The sequence below is a fragment of the Catharus ustulatus genome, chromosome 13 (assembly GCF_009819885.2).
Source record: "Catharus ustulatus isolate bCatUst1 chromosome 13, bCatUst1.pri.v2, whole genome shotgun sequence".
Lineage (NCBI taxonomy): Eukaryota > Metazoa > Chordata > Aves > Passeriformes > Turdidae > Catharus > Catharus ustulatus.
In genome coordinates this window covers 7,347,514-7,367,883 of record NC_046233.1, presented here as the reverse complement: position 1 = coordinate 7,367,883, position 20,370 = coordinate 7,347,514, and the positions used below count along the sequence as shown (strand labels likewise).

General features: G+C 46.5%; 1 protein-coding gene across 2 annotated transcripts in view; it reads right to left on the bottom strand.

The window, feature by feature from the left end:
• PRICKLE2 (prickle planar cell polarity protein 2) overlaps positions 1-20,370 on the bottom strand; it is a 99,863-nt gene that overhangs the window by 47,886 nt on the left and 31,607 nt on the right. Inside the window, exon 1 of one of the 2 annotated variants that reach the window (XM_033071281.1) lies at positions 8,180-8,314. The exons of the other annotated variant lie outside the window; for it this stretch is intronic. The gene's annotated coding sequence lies outside the window, so the exon portion shown is untranslated. Of the gene's footprint in view, positions 1-8,179; positions 8,315-20,370 lie in introns of those variants that run through there. 2 annotated transcript variants of the gene reach the window in all.

Sequence of the window (20,370 nt, the reverse complement as noted above, 5' to 3'; positions counted from 1 at the left end):
TGGCTTGACATTTGTTCATACTTAGAAATAAATTGTTTCCTTGAATGATATGCTGAGATTACAACAGGCTTTCTATGTTTCTGTTGGTTTTAGTAGCTCATAACAAACCATGAAATTCATTACTCTTGCCACAAGCACCCACGAGATGTGCCAACCGGGGTGTGATTTATACACAGCTCAGCTCATGGAAATTAAAAGGTTTTAACGTTGCCTGCAAGAAGTCCAGGGTTTGAAATTTTATACTGCTAAATTACAGAAAAAAAAGAGAATCTTAGATGCAAGCCACTGCATTGTTTTATCTGCCTAAGGACTCAACATTAAAGTCAGAGTAAAAATAATTCACTAAATATTAATTAAGTGTATAATTTAAACAGCCTTTTTAGTGATAAGCCTTCTGGCCTGCAAGTTACTTCATTCTCATCTGTTTTTAACTGCTTGGAAGCTATTAAAGGGATGGTATTTAACAGCAAAACTCTGCTACAATGCAATTCGTCAAAGCATTCTCACTGAAAGGAATCACTGGAGAACAGCCTGTGCCTCGCCATCCTTAATGGGAATGGGCTGTCAGTCATACTCCAGCCCCATCTCTCCATGCCGTGTCAAGCCTTGTACATCAAACCCAATACACAAATCGCCAGCTCCATCAAGATCATTAGAGCTGCTCAGCCCGTCAGGGAAAGGTCAGCACGTCACTGCCTGCTCCAAACACAGCATCAATCACAGCCCTCATCAAAGGCAGCCTCAGCAGCAGCTGCAAACCAGCATCCCTTCCTCCTGCAGCAGCCTGTCATCCCCTAAACCTTCTTCTCTTCTTGTAGAACACGGCCAGCCTTTTATCTTATCATCATCTAGAGGGAAATGCAGCTATATAGTCTGCTCTGGGAACAGGGGGATCAGCACCTGCAGGGAGGGATTAAGACCGTATCAGGAGAGGGCTGGCCAGAAACGTGGCCACGATTCCTACACTGGCTCCCTCCTCCACAGGTCCCACAGTGTCCCCACTCCCCTGGATGGGTCCAGTGCCAGACCCAGACCCAACACCTGGAAACAGTGCTAGGCAAGGCTGTAAGTGCTGGTGTTTCCATCACAGCCACAGCGAGGCATGGCTTGCAGAGACACCACACCACCCTGCCAGCTGCTGCTGGCCTTCCACCAGCCTGAGCCTCAGCTCCCAGCCTCTGCCAGCCCACCAGGGCATCCTACCCACTGCTCAAACACCAGGAGGGCTGGAGAATCCCAACTGCTGGCAATTAATAGGGGACACCAGCAATATGGAATGCTATGGCTCCCACCAGCCACTGCTCATTAAACACAATAAAACTACAGGCCATTTCTACCCCTTTTTTCTCCTACCAAGCTGTGTCGAACACGCAACATTATCTTCAAAGGGCAAAGCAAAGATGTTTGCTAAATACCAGCAGACTAAGTACATCAGCCTTTTAGAAGCAATTATTGCTGCTGGAGACTTAGTGAGCCCCATTGTTTTGTGGCTCAGCCAGCTTCTTTGGAGTGGGCTGTTCTGCAAAGCCAGCACCCTGTGACCAGGCTAACCCTTCCCCAGGGAAATAAAAAACAGGTGGGCATCCCAAGGAGTGGGGCTTTCTTTTTGCTGAGTGTTTAACTTAGAGTGTCTCCTTGCAACAAAAGAACAACAGTTCAGGGGCCAGCTTGGCTGCTGACTGAAGCAGGGTTAGCCAGGCTCCTGCAGCAGAGGGTGAGGCTATTTCTGGAAAACCATGGAAGGGTTAAAGCTGGGAGCCTTCCTGTGGCATGTCCTGACTGGAGGGGATTGCTCTGACCAGTAGGTAGCCTAGTTGCACTGGTACATGGCAAAAAGAAAAATAAAAGAGGAAAAAAATCCTCTTCCCTCTATCCCAAACAAGCTGGAATACTCCAGACCAAGGTGGCTCACCTGGCTGAGATTTTTAGAAATGTGGAGTTGCAGAGTAAGGGCAACATCTCCCCCTTCCATGGCCTTAATTCAAGGCAAACAGCTCAAGCCCCCAAAATCCCTTCTCTGTACAAACTGCAATCATTCCCCCGTGTCAGTACGGAGACGTGGAGCGGGAGCACCGTCAGCCTCTCTGGGGTAAGAAACACTTCAAACGTCTCTCAGAGAGATGAGCAGCCATGGATGGCCAACCCGACAGATGGGGCAGGAGAAGGGAAGCTCCTGATAGCAGCGAGACGACTGTAATTAGTGTAATTAGCAGCAATGGCAGCCCAACGCTGCCTTCCCCTCCCCAGCTCCGCTGCACGCACCAGCACAAACCGTGGCCAAGGATTCTGGCACTTGCCGCACTCTGAACATCTCTGCTGTGAAAGAAGTTCTGACTTTGATGGTTTTCATTGCACACAAGGCACAGAGCAGAACACTCACGTGCTCTTCCAGCCTCTCCACCTCCACCTGAGTGAGCAGCACTGTGTGCTCACAGGAGGGACATGAAGCTGGGTTTAATTCTGATGTCAAATATGATTTTGCCTGTGACTTTGAACAGGACGTTGTTTCCTCTGTGTTGAGACAAGCCTGCCATATTCAACTTTCTGAAGTGCCTGAAGCCTCAGAGACAAGCTGTTCTACACAAAATGGCAAAACATGACAAATACAATTTTCGGTGGGCATACATAACCATCCTCCACTGATGGGTGTTCGTCTAATGTCCTTCCCTGATGCATCTTCAAGCTAAATTCCCTTGAAGAACAACAAAGTTGGCAGTGAGCATATAGCACAGAAAAAACTGTTCCTCCACCAGTTTTAGGGCTGGCTCAACATTCACAGTCAGCACAAGGGTTGCAAATCTGCTGACGTGACAAGCTACAGGACCTAAATTGCAAAAATATGCTGTGGCTTAGACCCAGACTAATTCTGAGTAATTTCTGATGCTCAAGCTCCAGGAGGGATTGCTCTTCTCACTGCCTTTCTGCTATCCCTTGGTCTGATGGAGGTGGTCAGGGGAAGCAGTCAGATCCTCAGGGTATCTGCATATTTTGGCAGTAGTTAAGGATTCAGTTCCCAATGATTTTTAGTGGGTGTTAAGATGCTCAGAAAGTATCTGCTGTGAAGATGTTTGGAGGTGTGAGCTCTAAGCTCTTCAAGCAGGGGACTGTTTCCTGCACTGCTTAAGAAAATGAGAGTATGAAGACAACAAATAAGGACACGCTTGGAGAGCAGAAAATGTTTATGTTGAGGAAATTTAACCCCTCATGAAAGGATGAAGCCCAGGCTGGGTGGGAGAGTTCAGGAATAACTGCAACCAGGAGCTTTGCTGAATGTTTCCTGAATGATCAGTTAGGCAGTAAAAAGTCAGAGGCAAATTAATCAAAGCCATCTACGTGGGGTGCCACAAGGCATCACTTCATGCACAGTGAAAAACAGGAAAAACCAGAGGCTGAGGGCCAGTGAGAAGCTCTCTGTGCTGCACACCTGGCACAAAACCACACCACTGTCCTGACTGCCATCAGGATCTCCTTTCTCATACAAAGGACAGGGGAAAGGTATCAGGAAGCCAAGAGCATGGCTACAGTCAGACCTTTCACTTGCTGCTCTGCTGAATGGTGCCAGTGGAAATCAACGGGGGTTTCAAACACATGAATGGATCACAGAGACATCCACATTGAACCCATTTGCTAATTAGTCAAGATTAACATTTATTTTATCCAACAGGCATTAAGGTAAAGGATGTAATTCTCTCTCTGTATATGTTTCTTTTACACTTGTTAAAAAGTAGGACAAAGCTGTCTCCTGATTACAGTAATCCTAAAATAAACTTTTGTCTCCACCAGGGGAAGTGCCTGTGGGCATAGCCTGACCTGGGAATGCCACTTGCTGTGGCTGGATAGGGCCAGCATCATGGACCTTCAGCCCCAAATCTGACAGACCTGTGCAATCACTACAGCTTTTGACACGAGCCTGAGACCAGTCTTGGGCTCACAGCACTGGTCTAGAACAGGGCATCCTAAAGCCTAACACAAGACCCTGTGTCATCTCAAAGGAAAATTTAAACCATCAGGCTGCTACAGCTTCAGACCTTCCATTAACACTGTGGGAAATCTAATACACTTCGCTGTGATCCTGTATCTGAGGATGCAAAAGCCAGCAAGTAAATGTATTTCAACCATTGAAATACCTTCACTTAACAAATATAAGAAACACTTTTATTTATAGCACCAGAGTAATTTGATACCTTCTATGCTGTTAATGAAGCAAGCATTAATACCATTTTATCATCAGTTCTAATCTTCCTGGCATCATTTCATGCCCACAGAAAACTCCCTCCGTAACTCGGTACCTACAGCTCATGTTGGAGGAGGCCCCCGGCCACAGCTGGTTTCCAGCACTCTGAGAACTCAATCTCTGCTAATCCCAGCCCTTTACATCAACTCAGGGCAATCTAAAAGGAGACACATGAAGTCACTTAGGCTTATCTCTCTAATTGCCTGCCTGCGAACCAGGGGTTCGGTGTCAGCCACTTGCACTCTCGTAAGACACAGCAGCCAGAAAAATCAGACCTAAAATATTTACCGCAAGCATTTTGAGAACGGTAAGTGAAACTACTGAAATCCTGCTTACTGCTGCAACTCCAAAAGCAATGCCAGCTACGAGGGACACATCTGGTAACAAAGGCAGAATTCATGCCTTTCCTCTGCTGCAGCCCTTTCCAGGTCTGTGGCTGTGCAACACAGACTCCAATTCTCTCGGCAGCTTTCTTGAACTGCCCAGTGCCAATAGAGTGAAAATGTTAATGAATACTGTCCTATAAATACTTAATGCACATTTTCCTGCAAGTCCTGCTGTGATTAAATAGCCACCTCATTACTCAGTACCATCCTCCTTTCTTTTTTATCTTTGCACAAAATACTAAGAGTTGGAACTATACCCATACAATCTGCTGGAAACATCACTGCATAAACCAACACCAACAGGGCAAAATCCAAACAGATTTCCAAGGAATGCAAAGAGTAATTGAACCCTGTTAAGAGCAAATATTTCCTCTGAGCTACCTCCTCCCAAGATCAGCAGAGGAAGAAAAGCAGAGGGGACAAGCAATATATTTTCTTCCCGAGTCTAGCTTATTTGGTTTTACTGTCTTTTTCCATTGCATTTGGAGGACTTTGTTACAACAGGGGTCCACTGCAGGTACCCTCCAGATGCATGGATCCCTGGGTACCACTCTGGGGCTGGCTCTGCTCTGACACCAACTCCTGAACAGCTGCAGCAGGAACTCTGCTGTTCTCTCCCATCTGCGGCTTGGAGGGTGTCCATGATTTGTCCAAGGTTACATAAGCAATCCAGGACAGATGGAAGGGAACATGGATCACCCAGAGGCATTGCTGTATTGGTGACCCTGGTGTCCAAAGCACAGCTGACCACAAGATCCACCACGCCTGCTTGCACAACATCATGACAGCCATTTAGGAATCATCACACAGAAATACTAGGATATTGTTTTCTGGATCATTAGAACTCCTGTATTTAAGTCCTTCCCACCAACCCTCAGCTATTTCACAAACCAGCCCAAAAGCTGCAATTCCCCTGGGATACCCAAGACCACAAGAGCACCGCTGAGAGCCCAGAGCCAGCGGGGTTGGCAGCTCTGGGGCTGGGGTTTGTGTGTGCTGCCAGATGTGACACGTGGGGTTTCCAGCACTGCCATCCAGATGTGACACGTGGGGTTTCCAGCACTGCCATCCAGATGTGACACGTGGGGTTTCCAGCACTGCCATCCAGATGTGACACGTGGGGTTTCCAGCACTGCCATCCAAGCAGGTCCCAGCTGGAGTGAGTGCTGGTGCTGGAGACACGTTTGTGCTGCTCCCTGTGGTTTTGCTTTGCAGGGCAATGCTCTGCCTTGCACATGGGCCACAGGAAATGTGTTCTGTGACAGAGGAAAGTCGTACAGTCCAAATTCAAGCCAAACAGCTGAAAATGTAGAAGAATCAAAGGACTAAAGCCTGTGTACGTCAGAATTTTTGGTAATTCCTCCCAAATACATAATTTTTTGGCACAGATGCCTCAATGTAACTGAAGGGCAAGCACTTAGTTCCATTTTAGCTGGGAGAGTCCCAGCTCCTGTCTCTCTGATTTAAATATGGAAGCAGGCTCATTACACAATACGTGTTTCAGCGAGCTCTGCGCCAGGCAGAGTGTGAAGCTAAGGCTAACGAAGGGAATATCATAAAGTAATAAACAGCACTAAAGCAGAACAGTACTAAAGCCAGAATAGGCTGGGCTGAAGCAGGGGCTGCTGCCACACGTATCACAAGGAGTCTCCAAAGAGAAACATCTGAGTTTCTTTGAGATTCAGAAAGAAGCACAGCAAAGGACGGTGTGTGGGGAATACTGGTGAGGAACTGGTGCCAGCTGGAGAGGTTGTTTTTGAAGTGCTCTGTGGAGACACTGGGTGGTCAGCATGGTGCCATGTTAATGCATGGGAAATATAAAGACCACTGGTGATTAAAAGATACTGTACCCCCTTCGGAACTGGTCCTGAGACACAACCCCAGCCTCAGTCAAGTTAATACAAACAGGGCTTTCAAAGGACCACTTCAGTTCATTTTGTCTGTATAACACAGATGCCAGGAATAAATGTACATCTACATCTCATTTCAAATTCGTGCTGCCAGGAGAGTCAGCCCACAAGAAGCACCAACATCTCCTGGAGTCAGAGCCACACATGCTGGCACATTTCCACTGACACTTTTCAAAAGAGAAAAAAAAAAGAACTTTTTTCCCCTTCTCTGGGTGAACAAATAGACTCGTTTAAGGTGTAAGTGGATGAAGTAGCTAATTAAGGAAATAACCGATAACTTAAATCAAGATCATTAGAGGAAGCAGCATGTTGCTGCCATTACTGAAATGGCAGCTGAGCAAAAACATGCTCATGCAACCTGAGACTTCAAAATCTACAATCAGCCTGATCCACACAGGGAGAGCTTCCCATGCCACCCCACCACTGGGGCCAAAACCACTGAGGAAAATCTCAAATCTCCTGGTAATTTCTTACAGTCTGAACATTTAATCATCCCCAGCCACCACCATAAAAATCCCAAGTGAATGATTCACATGTTGAGAGAAATTTGCCATAAGCAGCAGTAGCAGGGTCTTCTGCCCTCAGATGCAGCCCCTGACTGATTTTGGCAGTAGGAAGAGCAAACCTTCTGCAGAAATAAAACCAAATATGTTGGGCCATATGAATTTTGCTTCTGGCATCTTGTGCTGACTGTGCTCCTCAGCCAGCTGCTCCCAGGATGGACTCTGGGATTTCTGTACCCACCCCCAAGGGGTGTTTGCACACCAGTGCCACATCTCTCACTAATTATTCCACCAGTTGCACAGACAAAACATCTGCTCAAGGAGAGAAGGGATCCTAAAGCACACAAATAATTTGCAGCGCCTAAACAAAGGCAAATAGAGGATGCTGTGAAACCCCCACCCCCCCGCCCAGCAAACAGACCCAGCAGCTCTGCCCAGGGGCTGCGGCTTCCTCTGCCTTCTCCAGCAGGAATGAATCCTTGTTTCCAACCAAAACCACAGTTTGTTACTAACACAGCCTCCTTCTGTTTAATTCCTAAATTATCCTAAAGCAACTGCATTCAGCAAGTTGATTAAGTACTTCAAACACTTTGTTTCCTTCATAAGAAGCTTTTGTTTTGCCTGAAAGAAAATTGGAGTTTTTCTCCTGAATTCATACTAACAAAGGCATAAGAAATCCAACATCCCAAAGTTAAAATACCCCTTTATCCTGCATTAAACACAGCTGCCAAAGAGCCAAAATCCGCATTCTGTCATTCCACACATATCCTTGCAACAGCTGAGAAGACACACAGCACGTCTGGAAACTCAGAGCTGGAGATAAGCTGCAGCCTCCCGCGGGGTTTTACTCTTCATGGGTTTTAAAGAGAGTGGAAAAGCAGGAGCAGCTCAGGGACTGGCGACAGACGTCACGTCTGCATCAAGGCAAAGTTTTACAGTGTCCGGATATTAAGTCAAATGTTAGAGAGGACTCAGCACAACCCTGCTGCTGTGCCTGCCCCCAGACCCTGCCTGCAAAGGGAACTAATGCTCGCAAAGGCAGGCAGGAATCAGAGCTGGAAAAGAAAACCATTTCCCAACTCAAACATTTGTAAAGCATTAAAGCCACTTACACTTTCAGATGCTGTACATGGGGAGATTACTTACCCCGGCTAAGCAGGCATTCACACGCTGGAAAAGCCCCATGGAACGGATGAGGGCAGAGGGAAGGAGAGGCAGGACAGACCCTGGAGCATCCTCAGCAGTGGCAGAACCTGGAGCTGGAGCTGTCTGTGCCCTGCCAGGGGCTGTGGTCATCCGAGGGGGGCAGGTCCCTGCCCGCCCACCACAGCTTTAGCTTATTGGAGAAAACCCTAAACCCTGATCCAATCCTGTCCCTTCACCCAAACGCAGCTCTCTGCAGAGCCAACATCCTTCCCAGCTTTGACTAGCGGTATGAAAGCAAAGTTACCTTGCCAATGTATAAATCACACAGACTAGGAAAAAAAACCACACCCCCATGCTCAATTTTATTTTCCCTCTCACAAAAAAAAAAAAGTTTCTTATTTACTTACTTGGAGCAACAGCCATGTGAGAGCATTGAAGAAAGCTGGCAACTCTCAGCCTGTATTACCAGATCAAAAATCAGGATGCCAATAAAAGCACTATTTGTAAGAAAGCCTACCAGTGCTCCTGTCACATCTGGGGCAGGGCTGCAACACATACGGAGAAGGTTTGCAGAAACCATCAGCACATGGCTCCTGAAGCTATACTGAATTTCACAAAGGTAACTACTGAATCATGAAGTGCTGCTGGCAAACAGCCTGGCCAGCCAAAACCTAGAGTTTGCCTTTTTTTCCAGACACTGTAGAGATACATCTTTCTGTGCTATACACAGACCTAGACGCTTGACCCTGATTGACACTCGTGCTACAGAAAGCACAGGGCTACACCGTGGGCAGGCAGCGACCTGGAAACCTGCATTCATCTGCAAACAACCAACGGGCAGGGATAAAAGCCTCTCGTGCAACTGCACATTGCTGCACTCCGTTACAGATGTGCAACCCTGGAGCAGCTCCAGAGCGTGGGCTGGCATCTGGGTGACCTCTGAATGTGCTCACACAGCTCCTCCAAGCGAGGGGGGAGCCAGTGCTCTGCACTCCAGGTGTCCCGGCAGCACAGTCCAGATGTGGGCAAGCTGCCCCAGCCCCAGCACGGGCTGGGGATTCAATGAGGTCTATTCATGGAGCAGTGAGCTTCCAGGAACGCAGAGGAAGCTTTTCAGAGGGGTATTCCCATTGCAAGGCTCCTTGCATTCTAACCCCACCACCACTGCAAGCTTTAAATATAGAAGTAATCAAAATGTACATTAAAAGAAGAACTTAGAACTTGGCACTGTTAATCTAAGAAACATTCCACAGGGGAGCGGGGCTGGAAGAGCCCTGGCAGCCTCGGGGAGGGCTGAGCCTGGCTCTCCAGGAACAAAAGCAGCTTACAAACCAGGTTTGCCACGTGAGAGCCTAATTAGAGACCGAAGCCCACACAGCAAACAGACAGACTACAGAGGAAATTGGAGTCTAATTTACATGGAGAACGATTACTTACTGCAACCAATTAGTGTCAAGCTGACTGACAGACTACCCAAAATATATTCTCCCCACCCTCCCCTGCAAGTCTGAGTTTTCCCTGTGGTGTTATTTAACCTGGGTAGGTGAGCAGTAGCTCCTCACTACCACACATGGGACAGCAAACAGGGACATTCTGAGCTTCTCCATGACAAACACAGAATTAAAGCCACCCTTGTGCCACCCTCAGCGTCATCAGAGATCAGTGTAATGTACTTTTTCTCCTGGTCTTAAATCCTTGAATGACATCCTGAAGATCCCAAAATTAATTATTTTCCTGAACTCGTATTCTGCACGGAGACTTTCACACCTTCATTTGCAACCACACAGAAGCAGAACTTCAGGTAAAGGCTGTGTCCACATATCCTTTGCAGTGTGCTCAGGCTGTGGGTTCTGTGTCCCAGCACACGTTGCTGGTCTCTGTCACAGGAAAGCACCATCCCACAGCATCACTGCTGCTACCCAGGACACTCAGCTCCAGGTACCTGCTCATCAAACAACCATTTCTTTCCAAACCAGCCTTTCCTCTCTGGCTGTGCTGTTCCCCAAGCACTGGCAGAACCTTTGCTGTTCTCTGGGGAAACAGGGAATTTCACTCTGCTGGAGGGAGCCACATGGATAGAGAAACTCCTCCTTGGCTGGCACAGCGTAGGGGTGCCCATGGTCCCACCAGTGCCTGTGCTGGGAAGGACATCACCTCCTGAGAGAGAACTGCCTCATCAAGCTTCCCGAAGTACCAGCCTGCTGCTAGCTCTGCATAAAACCTGCCCCTCCTCCCTATCAATCAGTACCCAAACTGATAAGCAGACTTTAAAAACTCCTGAAGTGCACACATAGAACTGACCAAATGCCATCTACCTTCCTTTTACTGTTACAAAAGAAAGAACTCATTCTATCATCATTTTTCCCTTCCCAGCACCACACTCATTATTAACAGGACTGACTAATTGCTGTCCTCTGTTTCACACCCTGGCACATGCATTTGGAATGCACAATGACAACAGCATTTCAGTGCAACTTGCTGTGTTATTCTTCACAAATTCCTAAGTAAGGTCTGTCTGAGCAGCCTCTCTAACCACTCATCAGAGAGCTCTTGTGTACACATACTCAGGCACACAATGACCACATTTTGGATATCTGAGACCAGACAATCAACCCTTCATTTTAGAAACACCAATATAAAGCATATTTAAAGACTTCATGAGTCTTCTGCATGGATGAGATAAACATTTTGTTAATCTCTGCAGGCTGCATGGATATATAGCATTTTAAACACAAGTTATCTTAAAAAAGAAAACTTGGAGGAAATGTTTGGTGAAGTTTATCTAGTAGCTGTTTGAAAATATCTACAGATAGTCAGGGCTGGGGTAAAAGATGGGGTAAAAATAGCAGAAATCCTTTGTATTTCAGCTCACTTCACATCAATGGTGCTAAATCAACTTACACCACAGGAGTCCCATCAAGAGAAGTAATGCAGGATCATCCCACCTGGGTCTGAAAGTTGCAAATCCTGGCAGCTCTGGTTTCCCTCTTGGTAAATTAAAAGTCTCCATTAATTACCAAGTGGAAGCAATGAAAATGCATGTGTGCTCATGCTCCTCAGAATTAGGCTGTTAATCTGTTGTTTGTGCTCCTGGAGTTTATCTCCTCCACACCTCCCATCTCCCTGGGGAACTGCCTTGCTGCCACTTTATCTGCAGCTCTAAGGACAACACACACTGCTTCGTTTTTAAATTCCCCTCCAGTGCTACCCCTGAACCAAGCTCTTCAGAGAGGGGGGTTCCACCAGCTGTAATTCCCATTAATTCCTCTTGTGATTAACAGGTCAGCTCACTCCACCCTGATGACAGTGGGCTTTGGAGGTCCAACTCTATCAAAATTATCTGTGCATAAAAGACAATCATTACAGGAACAAACGCCTCGCTGAGACTTTTATCAGCTGTGTGCTTGCTGCTCACTGTTGTGCCACTAATTTAGAGAGGCACAGGCTTTAGAGAGAGTGGGGAAGGCTTCCTCATTGCTCTGCAGTGGCTCCAGGCACAGGAACCTCTCTTCTGTGCTGGGCGAGAGTTGATAATAAAGCTGTGGAGGCAATCACTCCTGGAGAGGGGCAAGGGCAGGTGGGAGTGCAGGGAAATTACAGAAACATTCTTCTGAGTGCATCCCATTAGGGCTGGTGGCAATTACACATGCTGATCAAGGAGGCAGACTTCCCAGAACCCTCTCTGAAATTACCAGGAGGGAAGGGAAGGTGAGAGAAAGAAGGAAAAAGGAATTAAAACAGGAGCAGCAAAAATAACCCTCAACAACAGCTGCAGCCATCCCCTGGCTCCTGGGAGCAGGGACAGCAGAGCCACCTCCTCCCTGCAGGCAACCTGTGCTGGTGGTCACTTAGGGGAGACCCACAGAGATAAAAGGCAATAAGGCCAGCTGAAAAATGCTTGTGAAAACGCTAATGGTCTCAGGTCCTGCTAAGCCACCTCAAGCACTGCTAAATCGCTCTTGCTTGCTTGCTTTCTGGTGGGTTTTGCTTAGGTTTATACTGGTGCACTGCACATCCCCGTGTGCAGGTCAAAACCTGTGTGGATCCAGCTAACCCACAATGCAGGCATCACTGCCAGGCTCTGCAAGCTGTTCTTCCTCTCATCATTCCATTTTTTCACTAGTTTCACAGAAATAAATGAAGAAACCAACTTAACAACATCTTCCATTTCAATATGCACTATTGGGAGTTATTGTAGTAATAAAAACCAGAAGGAAAGGCAAGAATTTTCATTGCAACCACTGTGCAGACTTGCAGTCCTGACCCTGGAACTCCTGACAATGTGTCACCACACATTATTAAGAAATATTCACATTAATCCCAACTGTAAAGCTCTACTTTCAGCCAATTAAATTGCCTGAGCGGCTGAGCTCTCCTGGAGACCTTTGTACCCTCCTTTTTATTTTTTTTAAAAATGCTCTCTTAGGGAAAGGAATGGTTTCTGCAGAGATGAGCCACCCAGCTCCTTCCAGCCCCGCCGTGTGTGTATAAAATGTTCTTGGCTGCTTTCAAACACTGCACATTAATCTGTGCAATGGAGCCTGTCTCCAGTGTTCCATCATTTCTCTTCCAGGCAGGTGAGACAGAGCTGTTCCACTTGGCATCACATACCCTCCCTGCCCCCTTCCCAGCTTGTTTTTTTCTTTGTTTTGTTAGTTTGTTCGTTTTGTTTAGTTTGGAGTTTTTTGTTTGTTTTTTTTTTCATTTGGTATTGCCAGAATAGCTCACAAGCCATCACCCCTGGCACGTCTGGACCTGAAGAAGAATATATTGCTGTAGCAGCCTGCAGATATATGAGACAGCCAGGGTGCTCATAAACAGAACAGGAAGATGATGGTTTTAGTACTTCAAATTATGAAAAATACTCCTTCTTGCAGCTTAGGACATATAACTTCTTTCTCCCCCTGGCCAGTTCTTTGCCTGTGTCTTAACCTGGAGGGACAGAAACTGTTTCTTGAGTTAAGGGCTGCTGGAAACAAACCCCAGACAGATGTTGAGTAGTGATGACTGGGATTTGTTTGTGAGCAATGTGAGCCCCACTGTCCCACCTTGACAAGCTCTTGCACTAATAAATCAGAACATCTGCCACACACAAAGGGCTATCTGATACAAAGCCAAGTATTTTTACTAACCCCACTCCTGGGACATGGATTTTCATGCCTGCCTGCCCAAAATTTGCACAAGTGAGGATGCCTGCTGCTCAGGCTATGCCAGCCAGGGACCTCACTGGCTGCTGGCATGTGGAACCACTACCACAGCTGAAGCACCTTCTGCACCACCCATGTGCCACCAAAGCCCAGACTGGCAAACTACGACATTTCTTCAAGCCTTCATTAAATACTAAAATGTTCTGCATAGAGTTCCCCCCTTCAGTGCAGCCTGGTCTGCTGGAGATGTAAACTTGGCTGTGCCCCACACAGAAGGGATGCACTCATTGCTGGCCTGAGTGGTTCCTTGTCAATAGTTAGGGAGGACAATTCCCTTCTTCACCCTACTCTCATCAGCTCAGGTACTGCACTCCATGGAAACACCCAGAGCCTGAGGAATGGGGCAGGAGCTGAGCAGAGAAAGCCCACAGACCTCCTTCATGCCCAGTGCCAGCTGCCTGACCTCACCTGGCTTCACCATGAAAGGGATGGGTACCTCTTCCACAGAGGGGGTTCCCAGGAGGGCACATGGATGTGAAGGATAAAAGCTGCCTAAGGATGCAGGAGCATCCCAAACCCTGCCAGCTGCTGTGATCCAGCAGCCACAGGCATCTGCAGCACATCTCCTGTTTTGGAAGCTGCAATGGGAACACCACGCACTTTCCCTTTTTTCCAAGCATCCCTAAATCCTTGGCTCCTGGCATTTCTACAGTGATTAAACACACAGTTCTCAACACTGAAACCCCATAAAAACAAAAACCCATATGGGGAGTGTCCCCATAAACCAGCTGATACCTGCCAGCAGCTGTAATCTTGGTGCCATCAGATCTACACAATAAATGAGTTCATTTTACTGGGGCAGGGTTTTTCTACAAAATGGAAATCAAAATTGGCTTGCGAAGATGAATGATGCCTGTGAAACTTTTTTTCTGCACTTGATTAAATACACACAACAAACCCATTTTTTTCAACTTGAACGATAAATTCAATAGTCTAAAATTAAGCCCAGCAGGGTAAGTAAGATCCTGTATAGATTTCAACAGATACTATCATTTTTTTTTTGGAAAACCTGACTGCAATGTATACACTTTGAAAAATCACTTGAGTACCTCTGGCACCAAACATAAACACAGGGAAAGCTAAAAATCATGTTGTGTTTTTATCTTGATACATCCTGCACCGCAAAGCACAGCCCTGGTTTGCCATTTCATGATAAACCAACTCTTTGCTTTTGATCACTTTAGTGTGTAACCATGGATGTGAATGTACATTAGTATCAGGAAAAGAAAAAAGGAAGAAAAAGCCCAATCACAGAAGCACACCAACCTGAACCACATGCTTCCCAACCAAAGGGTATTTGTAGATACCAGAATTACCATTTCTCTTCAAGACAACTGATCCTTTTAATGAAAATATAAGAAGCCCTAGAGAAATGCTGGTTGATCGTTATTAAATGCACAGGCCTCATGCATTTTTTTTCCAGGAAAATGACTGAAGCTTGGCTTTAGCATAATCCTGAAGATTATTTACATCTTCTGTATTTTTTCCACTGCTGCTGAATAATCAAGGCTCCTTAGAAAACCACTGCCAGAGAAACATAAGGGGATTTTTTCCCCTTCCTTTCCTCTCTCTTTTACCTGCTTTTATACATTCTTTCTTGCACAGGAGCAGTGAGGAGGTGTTGGAGGTTATTATTTTTTTTTCCCTTTCTCTCAGGGAATTTTGTCCCATTTGCTGCCTAAGAGATGATAACGACCAGTCCTTAAGAGACAAAAGATGTGGTTGGGAGGGGGAAGGGGGCAGCAGGGTGCTCTCTTTGCTGGGGGATTCTCTGGGGAAGGGCAGACACACCTCGAGATTTTGGCAAGGGGCAATGTGTACACTGTCTGAATCCCCCTCCTCAATCCCCAGCTTCCAGACATTTGATGAAGGGGAGCTTAGGTTGCCTTTCAAACATTATTTTTTTTCTCAACAGAAAAATCCAAGAGAGGAATGAATGCGACTCCTCTGAAGGCAATGGAAGGAGCTGTCTCTCCTCTTTGGAGGAAAGGGCTCCAAAACACTGCAAGCTCCCTGAATATTGGGATGCTTTGGGAGGGATCTTACAGGGATGCTCTAACACAAGCACTTTGTTTTCTGTCTCAGGATTCTTTATCATTTCCCATCACACAACCTCCTGCTTCTGCCCTATCCACTTACACGGCTGTGCACGGGGAATGAAAACAATTAAATACTCTTAAACAGGCAGGGCTGCAACTGGCACGGTAATGAGGTCATTATGCACCTAAATATGCTTTCTAAAAATAAATTACATCCAGGTATAGAGATCCCCTGGCTGCACTGTGCCCAGGGAATTATCTTAATGCAGAATCTCTAACAGCCTGGTTTGGTATTTCAAAGCAAGCCTGGCCTCATCAGGACAATAACAAGGGCTTGGCTGATGCGCAGCATCACAAATTTTGGCTCCTCTCAGGTCAGGGGGAAGCCAAGAGAGGCAGTGCCCTGTGTTAGAGCCAAGGGTCACCTCTGCACCCACAGGGCACAGCCAGGCTAAGGGAGCCCTGCTCCACCACCAGGTGCCATCCCAGGCCAGGACAACACCACTCCCCTTGTGTGACACGCTTCCTGTCACAGTGTGGGGACACACACTGCCCAGGTCCTGCCTAGCAAGGATCCCATCTGGTGAGCAGACTTGGTTAGAATTACACAGCAGCCTGGGCTGCAGGAGGCTCATTTGTAGTAATTAGATGCATGATATGGGCACATGGGAGGACATCAAAGGACACTGGTAGCTTCGATGGCACAGGTCTTTTTTTTTAGTGGTCAAGAGGTAAAAACTCCCCCTGTGCCCTTGAGCTTCTCTTAATAAACCAAAATTATACAGAATTCTTTTTTTGGCAGGGTAACCAGATAAGTCACAACAAAACCCACTCCAGGGGAAAATTAAGGGTCAACATTTTTATTTTAACGTGTGCAATTCATAGAATCATTTAGGTTGGAAAAGACCTCTAAAGATCATCGAGTACACCCATTAACTAGTTCTACCACATCCACCACTGAACTCTGTTTTGAAGTGCCACAAGAGACCTGTGCATGTGTATGCACAGCCACACACATTCCCTGCTCCAGTGCACAGCCATATGGGCTGCTCTGCTTCCCCAGTCTCCCAAACTGAATACAAACAAGGCTTCATGTCTATTGGAATCTGTAGGAAGCTTAACATTTACTTGGCTTTTATGTAAACACTCACGTGAATTACACAAGTTTCAGCCAAGAGTCTCAGCACCCCGCTGTGCTGAGCCAGATAATTCATTACAATTAAAAGCAGAGAGGGAGGCAATCAGGCTCACCCAACACTGGGTGGCTATGGATTTGCTCTCCCAAATGGTTTGCAATTTGTCTCTTGGAGGAAACCCCACTGGCATTGGCAGGGGAATGCTGTTCCAGGCTGTGTGAGCAGGGACCCAGGACACAGGAGGATGTTCTGGGCTGTGCCTGTCTGGGCACCATCAGGGTGAGGCAGCACCTGCAGAAACTCACCTTGCAGGCAGGTGAGCACTGCCCTGGGTACACACAGAGCATCACACCCTGACAAAAATACTTCAACAATAACAATGCTGATAATACCAATACTAATAATAAACAACCAAAAGGCATGCGGATGTTGTTTGGGATATGGTTTAGTGCTGAGTTAATTGTTTTACTCGTGACCTTAAAGGTCTTTTCCAACCTTAAGGATTTTATAATAAAAGAACCTCCCCACCATAAGCACATGCATCACCCCAAACTGCAAGGCAGCATCTATTCCCCAGTTCTCTGCCTTTCTCACTCACCATCCATAATACGCTAAGCTATTAAAACCATCCTATGGAAAGTGCCATGGCTCACAGTGCTGAAGACAAGTGGTGTTATCATTTGGTTTTTCTTCTTTTGTTATTGCAGTGAATCTTCCTATATCTCTGAAAATAATCCAATTATTGCTTACCACTGGTAAGGTCACTGCTGCTTTGAACAGAGATTTGGTTAATACTCTGATTACTCTTAAGCAAATATTGCTGAGACTTGAGCAGAAATTTCAGAGAGATTGGAAATCCATTTAACTGGAAACCACAGATGGGAAAATATTCTCACTCTAGTGGATATAAACAACAAAAAGAAGGCATCATTTCTCATCTTATTAAAAATATATTTGTTTATCTGAAATCAACAGCATAGATATATTCAGCTATATATTAGAAATACATTATTTCTCATATCATATACCCTTCAAAATACAGGAATCATTGAGTCTTTATTAAATGTTCTCATATGGGCTTCCAAAGGTATTGAACTATTTAAGTGCAATATATGAAAAACAGCAAAAGGTTTGTATCACTTGTGGGAATAAAAGAGCTCCTGAAGAAAAGCAGATATCAAAGATCAATCTATAATAAGGAAAGGAATTTTACATCCCTTACGGCAGTCTTGGAGATAATTTTTCTGCATGAAGCAAATGAGATAACAGCAAAATCATACAAAATACAGATGGTGCCAAGAAAAGGTGTCTATTATAATTTCTTTGGTGCAATTAATCATAGGTTCTTTACTGTCAGACCATCTCCAGGTAATGGCAAAAAAAGGGGGGAAAATACCCAACTCTTTTTGTTATTTTTCCTTAAAAAGGAATTAATCATATTGTCACTGGAAGATGCTTTTTCTGACATTGCTTCACTTGAACTGGCCAACTGATTAAAAACAAAACACAGCAAGGACTTGCTGTCCTTCTGCTGAAAGAGTGGAGAAATGCTCAGATTAACCCCTGAGTGTCCTGACAGCTAGGAAAGACCCATCTCAGTGACAGCATCAGAAAACCCAAACCAGCCTCTCTGGGCAGGGGGAAGGATGAAAAATTCCAACAGCTCTGGGGGTGGCCAGGGCTGCCTGACCCATGGGTGGCTTCTCCTCCTCTCCTCCTCACAACCACATTGTTTGCTGGAGTTTCCTGCCAACACCCCCACAACACATCTTCATCCCACAGCAGGGATCTGTTCAGGGTCTGGGCTGAACTCCTGCTCAGCCCTGGTGGGTTTGGCACAGTGACACCCCTAAACCCCTTTTAGAGCTGCATCTTTTTTTTTCCTCCACACTCTTCCAGCCTCACGAGGTTTGCAGCACCGCAGGCGGATAACGCCAGGGCAGGATGTCACAGCGTTGTGCCAGGAGTGAGACAGCCAGTGACACGTCCCTGGGGACACAGGGGGTGAGCAGGCACAGTGACATGTCCCTGGGGACACAGAGGGTGAGCAGGCACAGTGCTGCACTGTCTCTCTCCTAGGAAACCTGCCCCGCCTGCCTCACACGCGCCAAAATCCCAAGGGGATCGCGAACGGTGGAAATCGCATCAAGAAAACCTATTTAAAGTGATACCCCACTGTCATGCAGCAAAGGAAAAATCTGTGCCTCAGCCTTCCAGATGACTCTATTCCCTCCAGAGAGCTGCCTGTGAGCAAGCTGCCTGCCCAGCACCAATGAATGATATGGCAGCACTATCACAAAGCCTAACCCTGCCTTTGTCCTGCCAGTCTTTGCCTCCTGCCTTCCCATCTTGGAGTAAGAAGGGGACAAAGAAGAAGAGAAGCACTGCAGGGCAGCCTCTGCCTGCTAAAGACAGGGGAACAGGACGCTCAGGGGATGAGGATGCTCAGGGGATGAGTGAGATCCCAGACACACTAATTCCTCACTGATGGTTCATGAGTGCCATGGGGCTCCCACTCATCTCCCAGCTCTGCTTCTCTCCTCTCTCCCTGCAGCCAGGAGGGGCTGCACAGGGATTCAGACAATGCTCCCATCCACACACTTAACATGTTTTCTGTTTTGAACCTCAGCCCCAATGCCTTTCTCCCGGTTGCTTCTTGATGCTTTCCTCATCCATGCCCACACCCACCCTGCAGCACAGACACCTGCAGGCTTTTAATTGCTCCTGGATTGCCTTGATTAGACGCTTTCGGGGCCCTTGGACTTTTCTCTCAAGAGGTATGCAAAAGACAGGCATAAACTCACAGTGTCAATCCTGTGCTGGGCTCTGTTTTTGCTGCACACACACAGCAGCCAGGGCTTGGCTCTGCTTACAACATCCCTGGGCATCTCCAGGGCTATGAAATCAGCGTGCAAAGGGCATAAAATACTGCCTGGCAGCAACTACACTTCCACTGGGCTAGGGACTCACGCCTCATGGGTTTATTTCTACAAAAACATACTATGTTGCCAACTAATCCCCTCTTTCCTACATAGTAACTATATCTGGATTCTTTGTGTTTTTTTCAGCTCTTTCTCTGAAAACCTGTTTCTTCAGAGGAAAAGCAGCAGCCTGAAAAAAACTGAAAACTGACTATTTAAGAAATAAATTGTGTTGGTGCCTTAGGAAGAACATGTGCTATTTTAAGCACATTAGACTGTTATGTTAAGTATTAGCAAACAGAGGAAGAAAAAACCACAGTTTTGTACTTCTTGTTAATGGCACTAAACCCCAGCACACAGGAAAGCCCGTGGGATAGGATTTTTAAAACCATTCTGTGAGCTGCAGAATAACCTCCAGGTTAAAAGTGCATTAAGACAATTATAATCAAAACATGTCTGTCAAGGGTGGATCTCAAATCCCCGTTCAGGGACAGGTTTAGCTCCTCAGCAAGTGAACACAAACAAACCACACCATTGTCTGCTGCTAGTGGCAGCAGTGAAGTTATCCTGGCCACTCGCTGGGGCTGGCACTGGCACCCAGGATGTGCTGCTGCAGGATGCAGGCACTGTGGGGGAGCCTGGCATGCCAAAGGAGCAATGTCAAAATGCTCAGGCTCCTCACAGCATCACCCTTCCCAAAAAGCAGTCTGGGTGAGACAGGCTGAGCCCTGAGAAATGATGGATAGCTCTGAGAAATGAACAGATGCAGTGTCCGAGGACAGGCAGGGCAAAATGCAGAGCCAGATAGCCAGCGCTGCCTGAGACTGTGCTGGCACAGTCCAGCCTCGATGCTGCCAGGTTTTCAAGGAAGAAATAAAAAATGATAAT